Consider the following 9696-nt stretch of genomic DNA (forward strand, 5'->3'; position numbering starts at 1 on the left):
GGAGTTTGACGGTCGTGAACCTGGTTTACCTCCTCCGGACACACTTGAGCCTAAGCCTGAGACAGAGGAGCCGGCATCGAAGGAGCCAGCAGCTGAAGCTGGCTAGGCAGAAGAGCCCATTGAGCAGACAGTGGCAGAGATTACAGTGGAGGAGCCTGCAGATCACATTGTTGAGGAGCCAGCAGCTGTAGCCGAGCCGATTGTTGAGAACACATCAGAGCCAGCTAGGCAGACATCTGAGGAGCATAGACTTGAGCCCACCGGCTGGCCGTCCACCGATATGATCATCTACCACCGTCATCACCACCCACCACCGCCAGGCGGTGGAGCTTCATAGTGTTGATCACCCCGGTTTGTTTTTGGCACGGAAGACCGTGCTTCATCTAAGTGTAGGGGAGGATCTTCTATTTTTGGGTGTAAATATTCTCTTCTGTACACTTGTCATTCAGCTTATTTTTAGTCTTTATGATGCTTTTGTGGATACTTTTAGTACTTAGACTTATGCACTTTTACTTTGGTATATATATATATTAGTTACTTATAGTTATATCTAGTGTTGCACTTTTATTTTGGTATATATATTCATATTGCATGGTACATAGTTTAGATATGGATTGTGATTGGATGATATGAATAGCTGATGCCTAGCTCATTTTGATCCTAATGGTTCATTGATGAGCGGATAATTTGTACGCTTTTTGGCATTGTTTTTAGTATGTTTTTGGTAGTTTTAGTTGAGTTCTTAGTATATTTTTATTAGTTTTTAGTTAAAATTCACTTTTCTGGACTTTACTATGAGTTTGTGTGTTTTTTTGTGATTTCAGGTATTTTCTGGCTGAAATTGAGGGACCTGAGCAAAAATCTGATTCAGAGACTGAAAAGGACTGCAGATGCTGTTGGACTCTGACCTCCCTGCACTCGAAGTAGATTTTCTGGAGCTACAGAAGCCCAATTGGCGCGCTCTCAACGGCGTTGGAAAGTAGACATCCTGGGCTTTCCAGCAATATATGATAGTCCATACTTTGCCCAAGATTTGATGGCCCAAACCGGCGTTCAAAGTCACCCTCAGAATATCCAGCGTTAAACGTCGGAACTGGCACCTAAATGGGAGTTAAACGCCCAAACTGGCATAAAAGCCGGCGTTTAACTCCAAGAAGAGTCTCTACACGAAAATGCTTCATTGCTCAGCCCAAGCACACACCAAGTGGGCCCGGAATTGGATTTTTATGTCATTTACTCATCTCTGTACACCCTAGGCTACTAGTTTTCTATAAGTAGGACCTTTTACTATTGTATTTTTCATCTTTGGACATCTAGTTCTTAGATCATTTGGGAGGCTGGCCATTCGGCCATGCCTAGACCTTGTTCTTATGTATTTTCAACGGTGGAGTTTCTACACACCATAGATTAAGGTGTGGAGCTCTGTTGTACCTCGAGTATTAATGCAATTACTATTGTTCTTCTATTCAATTCCGCTTGTTCTTTGTCCAAGATATCACTTGTTCTTCAACTTGATGAATGTGATGATCCGTGACACTCATCATCATTCTCCCCTATGAACAAAGTGACTGACAACCACTTTTGTTCTACAAGCAACCAAGGCTCTAGTGAATATCTCTTGGATTCTTTAACCGGAGTCTTCGTGGTATAGGCAAGAACTGATGGCAGTATTCAAGAGAATCCGGAAGGTCTAACCTTGTCTGTGGTATTCTGAGTAGGATTCAATGACTGAATGACTGTGACGTGCTTCAAACTCCTAGCAGGCGGGGCGTTAGTGACAGACGCAAAAGAATCAATGGATTCTATTCCGGCCTGACCGAGAACCGACAGCTGAATTCCGCGTGCTGTGACAGAGCATATGCAATCGTTTTCACTGAGAGGATGGGAGGTAGCCACTGACAACGGTGAAACCCTACATGAGCTTGCCATGGAAAGGAGTAAGAAGGATTGGATGAAGACAGTAGGAAAGCAGAGAGACAGAAGGGAAAGCATCTTCATACGCTTATCTGAAGCTCTCACCAATGATATACATAAGTACCTCTATCTTTATCTTTATGTTTTATTCATTCATCATCTATACCCATTTGAGTCTGCCTGACTGAGATTTACAAAGTGACCATAGCTTGCTTCATACCAACAATCTCCGTGGGATCGACCCTTACTCACGTAAGGTATTACTTGGATGACCCAGTGCACTTGCTGGTTAGTTGTGCGAAGTTGTAGTGATCACAATTTCGTGCACCAAGTTTTTGGCGCCGTTGCCGGGGATTGTTTGTGTATGGACAACTGACGGTTCATCTTGTTGCTTAGATTAGGTATTTTTCTTCAGAGTTCTTAAGAATGAATTCTAGTGTTTCAAGGTGATGTTCTTATCATCACCAAAGCTGATTGATTCTCATCAATTTAGCTCTTGAATGCAATGTCCTGCTGAAGCTTAGCCGGCCATGTCTAATTCCTTTAGACTAAAGCTTTAGACTAACATTGCATGATTCCTGGAATTCTCATTAAGAATTTTGATACCTTTATTTTTCTTTTCACTTAATTTTCGAAAAAGCACAAAAAAATTACAAAATCATAAAATCCAAAAATATGTCTTGTTTGAGTCTAGAGTCTCATCTTAAGTTTAGTATCAATTGCATGTTTCTGTTCTTCTTGCATTCATGCATGTGTCCTCATTGATCTTCAAGTTGTTCTTGATGATTTCCTTGTTTTGATCTTTGAATTCTATTGACTTGAGTATTTTGTTATATGCATTCTCATTTTGTTAGTGTCAATGGTATACAAACTGCTAAGTTTGGTGTCTTGCATGCATTATTATTTGATTTTAGTTGCATTTTGATTATTCCTTATTATTAAAAATCCAAAAATATTTTTTAATTTGTGTCTTTTCAAGTCAATAATACAGAGAATTGAAGATTCAGAACATACTGCAGAGGAATTATACAGAAAAAGCTGGGCATTCAAAAATGCCCAGTGAAGAAGACAGACTGGCGTTTAAACGCCAGCCAGGGTACCTGGTTGGGCGTTTAACGCCCAAAAGGGTATAGTTTTGGGCGTTAAACGCCAGAATGTGCATCATTCTGGGCGTTTAACGCCAGGATGGCAAAGGGGGAAGATTTTGTTTTTCAAATCAATTTTTTTTTCAAGTTTTCAAAGTTTTTCAAAATCAAATCTTTTTCAAATCATATCTTTTCAATCAAATGTTTTCAAAATCAATTTCTTTCCTTTTTCAAAGATACTTACTAAAAATTAATGATTTGATTGAAAAATTCAAGTATGTTGCCTTTTCTGTTGAGAAAGGTTTAATGTTTGAATCATATCTTTTCTTGTTAGGCAAGTCATTAATTTTTAAAATCATATCTTTTAAAATTGTTTTCAAATCATATCTTCTCAATCACATCTTTTTAAAACCAATCATATCTTTTTAATCACATCTTTTTCAAAATAGTTTTCAATCAAATCTTTTTGATTTCTAATTTCAAAATCTTTTTCAAAAATCACTTGATCTCTTTCCCACTCTTGATTTTCGAAAATTACTTAGTGTTTTTCAAAATGTTTTTAAAATCTTTTACTTAATTTTCGAAAATTACTTCCCTTCTTCTCACATCCTTCTATTCATGGACTAACACTATTCTTTAATGTAAAATTTGAACTCCATCTTCTTTGATAAGTTCGAATTTTCTACCTCTGTCTTCCATTTTTCTTTTCCTCTGACACCTCAAGGAATCTCTATACTGTGACATAGAGGATTCCATATTTTCTTGTTCTCTTCTCTTTCATATGAGCAGGAGCAGAGACAAAGGCATTCTTGTTGAAGCTGACCCTGAACCTGAAAGGACCTTGAAGCGAAAGCTAAGAGAAGCTAAGGCACAACTCTCTGTTGAGGACTTGACCGAATTCTTCAAAGAAGAAGACATGGCAGCCGAAAACAACAACAATGCCAACAATGCAAGGAAGGTGCTGGGTGACTTTACTGCACCTACTCCCAATTTCTATGGGAGAAGCATCTCTATCCCTGCCATTGGAACAAACAACTTTGAGCTTAAGCCTCAGTTAGTTTCTCTAATGCAACAGAATTGCAAGTTCCATGGACTTCCAATGGAAGATCCTCATCAGTTTTTAGCTGAATTCTTGCAAATCTGTGACACAGTCAAGACTAATGGGGTTGACCCTGAGGTCTATAGACTGATGCTATTCCCTTTTGCTGTAAGAGACAAAGCTAGGATATGGTTGGACTCTCAACCTAAAGAAAGCCTGGACTCATGGGAAAAGCTAGTCAATGCCTTCTTGGCAAAGTTCTTTCCACCTCAAAAATTGAGTAAGCTTAGAGTGGAAGTCCAAACCTTCAGACAGAAGGATGGAGAATCCCTCTATGAAGCTTGGGAAAGATACAAACAATTAATCAGAAAATGTCCTTCTGACATGCTTTCTGAATGGAGCATCATAGGTATTTTCTATGATGGTCTCTCTGAACTATCCAAGATGTCTTTGGATAGCTCTGCTGGAGGATCTCTTCATCTGAAGAAGACACCTACAGAAGCTCAAGAGCTAATTGAAACGGTTGCAAATAACCAATTCATGTACACTTCTGAAAGGAATCCTGTGAACAATGGGACAAGTCAGAAGAAAGGAGTTCTTGAGATTGATGCTCTAAATGCCATTTTGGCTCAGAATAAGATATTGACTCAACAAGTCAATTTGATTTCTCAAAGTCTGTCTGAAATGCAAAATGCACCAAGCAGTACTAAGGATGCTTCATCTGAGGAAGAAGCTTATGATCCTGAGAACCCTTCAATGGAAGAGGTGAATTACCTAGGAGAACCCTATGGAAACACCTATAATTCTTCATGGAGAAATCATCCAAATTTCTCATGGAAGAATCAAGAGAGACCTCAACAAGGTTTCAATAACAATAATGGTGGAAGAAACAGGTTTAGCAATGGCAAGCCTTTTCCATCATCTTCTCAGCAACAGACAGAGAATTCTAAGCAGAACCCCTCTGACTTAGCAACCATGGTCTCTGATCTAATCAAAACCACTCAAAGTTTCATGACTGAAACAAGGTCCTCCATTAGGAATTTGGAGGCACAAGTGGGACAGCTGAGCAAGAAAGTTACTGAACTCCCTCCTAGTACTCTCCCAAGCAATACAGAAGAAAATCCAAAAGGAGAGTGCAAGGCCATCAACATGGCCGAATTTGGAGAGGAGGGAGAGGAAGTGAACGCCACTGAGGAAGACCTCAATGGGCGTGCACTGACCTCGTCTAAGTTCCCCAATGAGGAACCATGGGAATCTGAGGCTCAAAATGAGACCATAAAGATTCCATTGGACTTACTTTTGCCATTCATGAGCTCTGATGAGTATTCTTCCTCTGAAGAGGATGAGTATGTCACTGAAGAGCAAGTTGCTAAATACCTTGGAGCAATCATGAAGCTAAATGACAAGTTATTTGGAAATGAGACTTGGGAGGATGAACCTCCCTTGCTCACCAAAGAACTGGATGACTTGTCTAGGCAGAAATTACCTCAAAAGAGACAAGATCCTGGAAAGTTTTCAATGCCTTGTACCATAGGCACCATGACCTTCAAGAAGGCTCTGTGTGACTTAGGGTCAAGTGTGAACCTCATGCCTCTCTCTGTAATGGAGAAGCTAGGGATCTTTGAGGTACAAGCTGCAAGAATCTCACTAGAGATGGCAGACAACTCAAGAAAACAAGCTCATGGACTTGTAGAGAATGTTTTGGTAAAAGTTGAAGACCATTACATCCCTACTGATTTCATAGTCCTAGAGACTGGGAAGTGCATGGATGAATCCATCATCCTTGGTAGACCCTTCCTAGCCACAGCAAAGGTTGTGATTGATGTTGATGGAGGTGAACTGATCATTCAAGTGAATGAAAAATCCTATGTGTTTAAGGCTTAAGGATATCCTTCTGTCATCATGGAGAAGAAGCATGAAGAGCTTCTCTCAAATCAGAGACAAACAGAGCCCCCACAGTCAAACTCTAAGTTTGGTGTTGGGAGGCCACAACCAAACTCTAAGTTTGGTGTTGAACCCCCACATTCAAACTCTAAGTTTGGTGTTGGGAGGTTCCAACATTGCTCTGAGTATCTGTGAGGCTCCATGAGAGCCCTCTGTCAAGCTACTGACATTAAAGAAGCGCTTGTTGGGAGGCAACCCAATGTTATATTTTATCTATTTTCTTTTGTTATTTTATGTTTTTTGTAGGTTGATGATCATAAAAAGTCACAAAATCAATTGAAAAAGCAAAAACAGAATGAAAAACAGGAAGAAAAATAGCACACCCTGGAGGAAGAACTCACTGGCGTTTAAACGCCAGTGAGGGTAGCAGTTGGGCGTTTAACGCCCAGTCTGGCACCATTCTGGGCGTTTAACGCCAGAAAGGGGCACCAGACTGGCGTTAAACGCCAGGAAAGGGCAAGAACCTGGCGTTAAACGCCAGAAATGGGCACCAGCCCGGCGTTTAATGCCAGAATTGGCTCAAAACGTGTTTTTGAATGCCATTTGGTGCAGGGATGACTTTTCCTTGACACCCAAGGATCTGTGGACCCCACAGGATCCCCACCCACCCCCTCTCTTCTTCTTCACCCATTCACCAATCACCTCTACCACTCTCCCTCTCCTCTATTTCTTCTTCTTCTACTCTCTTCTTTCTTCTTTTGCTCGAGGACGAGCAAACCTTTTAAGTTTGGTGTGGTAAAAGCATTGCTTTTTGTTTTTCCATAACCATTTATGGCATCCAAAGCCGGTTCAACTGAGAAGGCATGACCTTAAGCCCATCACTAAGAAGAAGATGGAGCAAACAAGAGACCCCTCTCATCATGAGATCCCTGAGATACCTCAAGGGATGCACTTTCCTCCACAAGACTATTGGGAGCAACTGAACACCTCCCTAGGAGAATTAAGTTCCAACATGGAACAACTAAGGGTGGAGCACCAAGAACATGCCATCCTCCTCCATGAAATTAGAGAAGATCAAAGAATCATGAGAAAGGAGCAACAAAGACAAGGAAGAGACATTGAGGAGCTCAAGCACTCCAAAGGACCTTCAAGAGGAAGAACAAGCCGCCATCACTAAGGTGGACCCGTTCTTTAATCTCCTTGTTCTTTATTTTCTTGTTTTTCGAAATTTTCATGCTTATGTTTATCCATGTTTGTGCCTTATGATCATTAGTGTCTTAGTGTCTATGCCTTAAAGCTATGAATATGAATCCATCACCTTTCTTAAATGAAAACTGTTTTTATCACAAAAGAACAAGAAGTACAGGATTTCAAATTCATCTTTAAAACTAGCTTAATTAGTTTGATGTGGTGACAATACTTTTTGTTTTCTGAATGTATGCTTGAACAGTGCATATGTCTTTTGAATTTGTGGTTCATGAATGTTAAAATTGTTGGCTCTTGAAAGAATGATGAAAAAGGAGACATGTTACTGAGGATCTGAAAAATCATAAAAATGATTCTTGAAGCAAGAAAAAGCAGTGAATACAAAAAAAAAGGCAGAAAACGAAAAAAAAAAGAGAAGAAAGAGAAAAAGAAAGAAATAAAGTTGTGATCCAAGGCAAAAAGAGTGTGCTTAAGAACCCTAGACACCTCTAATTGGGGACTCTAGCAAAGCTGGGTCACAATCTGAAAAGGTTCACCCAATTATGTGTCTGTGGCATGTATGTATCCGGTGGTAATACTGGAAGACAGAGTGCTTTGGGCCACGGCCAAGACTCATAAAGTAGCTGTGTTCAAGAATCATCATACTTAACTAGGAGAATCAATAACACTATCTGGATTCTGGGTTCCTAAAGAAGCCAATCATTCTGAATTTCAAAGGATAAAGTGAGATGCCAAAACTGTTCGGAGGCAAAAAGCTACTAGTCCCGCTCATCTAATTTGGAGCTTAGTTTCATTGATAATTTGGAGTCTATAGTATATTCTCTTCTTTTTATCTTATTTGATGTTGTGATGAGCGGATAATTTGTACGCTTTTTGGCATTGTTTTTAGTATGTTTTTGGTAGTTTTAGTTGAGTTCTTAGTATATTTTTATTAGTTTTTAGTTAAAATTCACTTTTCTGGACTTTACTATGAGTTTGTGTGTTTTTTTGTGATTTCAGGTATTTTCTGGCTGAAATTGAGGGACCTGAGCAAAAATCTAATTCAGAGACTGAAAAGGACTGCAGATGCTGTTGGACTCTGACCTCCCTGCACTCGAAGTAGATTTTCTGGAGCTACAGAAGCCCAATTGGCGCGCTCTCAACGGCGTTGGAAAGTAGACATCCTGGGCTTTCCAGCAATATATGATAGTCCATACTTTGCCCAAGATTTGATGGCCCAAACCGGCGTTCAAAGTCACCCACAGAATTTCCAGCGTTAAACGCCGGAACTGGCACCTAAATGGGAGTTAAACGCCCAAACTGGCATAAAAGCCGGCGTTTAACTCCAAGAAGAGTCTCTACACGAAAATGCTTCATTGCTCAGCCCAAGCACACACCAAGTGGGCCCGGAAGTGGATTTTTATGTCATTTACTCATCTCTGTACACCCTAGGCTACTAGTTTTCTATAAGTAGGACCTTTTACTATTGTATTTTTCATCTTTGGACATCTAGTTCATAGATCATTTGGGAGGCTGGCCATTCAGCCATGCCTAGACCTTGTTCTTATGTATTTTCAACGGTGGAGTTTCTACACACCATAGATTAAGGTGTGGAGCTCTGCTGTACCTCGAGTATTAATGCAATTACTATTGTTCTTCTATTCAATTCCGCTTGTTCTTTGTCCAAGATATCACTTGTTCTTCAACTTGATGAATGTGATGATCCGTGACACTCATCATCATTCTCCCCTATGAACAAAGTGACTGACAACCACTTTTGTTCTACAAGCAACCAAGGCTCTAGTGAATATCTCTTGGATTCTTTAACCGGAGTCTTCGTGGTATAGGCAAGAACTGATGGCAGCATTCAAGAGAATCCGGAATGTCTAACCTTGTCTGTGGTATTCTGAGTAGGATTCAATGACTGAATGACTGTGACGTGCTTCAAACTCCTAGCAGGCGGGGCGTTAGTGACAGACGCAAAAGAATCAATGGATTCTATTCCGGCCTGACCGAGAACCGACAGCTGAATTCCGCGTGCTGTGACAGAGCATATGCAATCGTTTTCACTGAGAGGATGGGAGGTAGCCATTGACAACGGTGAAACCCTACATGAGCTTGCCATGGAAAGGAGTAAGAAGGATTGGATGAAGACAGTAGGAAAGCAGAGAGACAGAAGGGAAAGCATCTTCATACGCTTATCTGAAGCTCTCACCAATGATATACATAAGTACCTCTATCTTTATCTTTATGTTTTATTCATTCATCATCTATACCCATTTGAGTCTGCCTGACTGAGATTTACAAGGTGACCATAGCTTGCTTCATACCAACAATCTCCGTGGGATCGACCCTTACTCACGTAAGGTATTACTTGGACGACCCAGTGCACTTGCTGGTTAGTTGTGCGAAGTTGTAGTGATCACAATTTCGTGCACCATTCATATTACTTTTTGCTTGTTGAAAATTAGGAGAAGAACTAGGAAATTTTGAAAAATTTTGCATCAATCACAACATACATACATACATATATAGGGAATAATTTTGGTGAAAAACAACAAGACTTTCCAAAAATTTTGGGCTTTCTAT

At 40.2% G+C, this 9696-nt stretch overlaps 1 non-coding gene across 1 annotated transcript; it reads right to left on the reverse strand.

Moving 5' to 3' along the window:
* Positions 1 to 4320: 4320 nt before the first annotated feature.
* Positions 4321 to 4428, reverse strand: LOC130959488 (small nucleolar RNA R71). The gene has a single exon (XR_009078565.1). It is a non-coding gene; the product is annotated as a small nucleolar RNA R71 (small nucleolar RNA).
* Positions 4429 to 9696: the final 5268 nt, after the last annotated feature.

This window comes from Arachis stenosperma, chromosome 10 (assembly GCF_014773155.1).
Source record: "Arachis stenosperma cultivar V10309 chromosome 10, arast.V10309.gnm1.PFL2, whole genome shotgun sequence".
NCBI classification, from domain to species: Eukaryota; Viridiplantae; Streptophyta; class Magnoliopsida; order Fabales; family Fabaceae; genus Arachis; species Arachis stenosperma.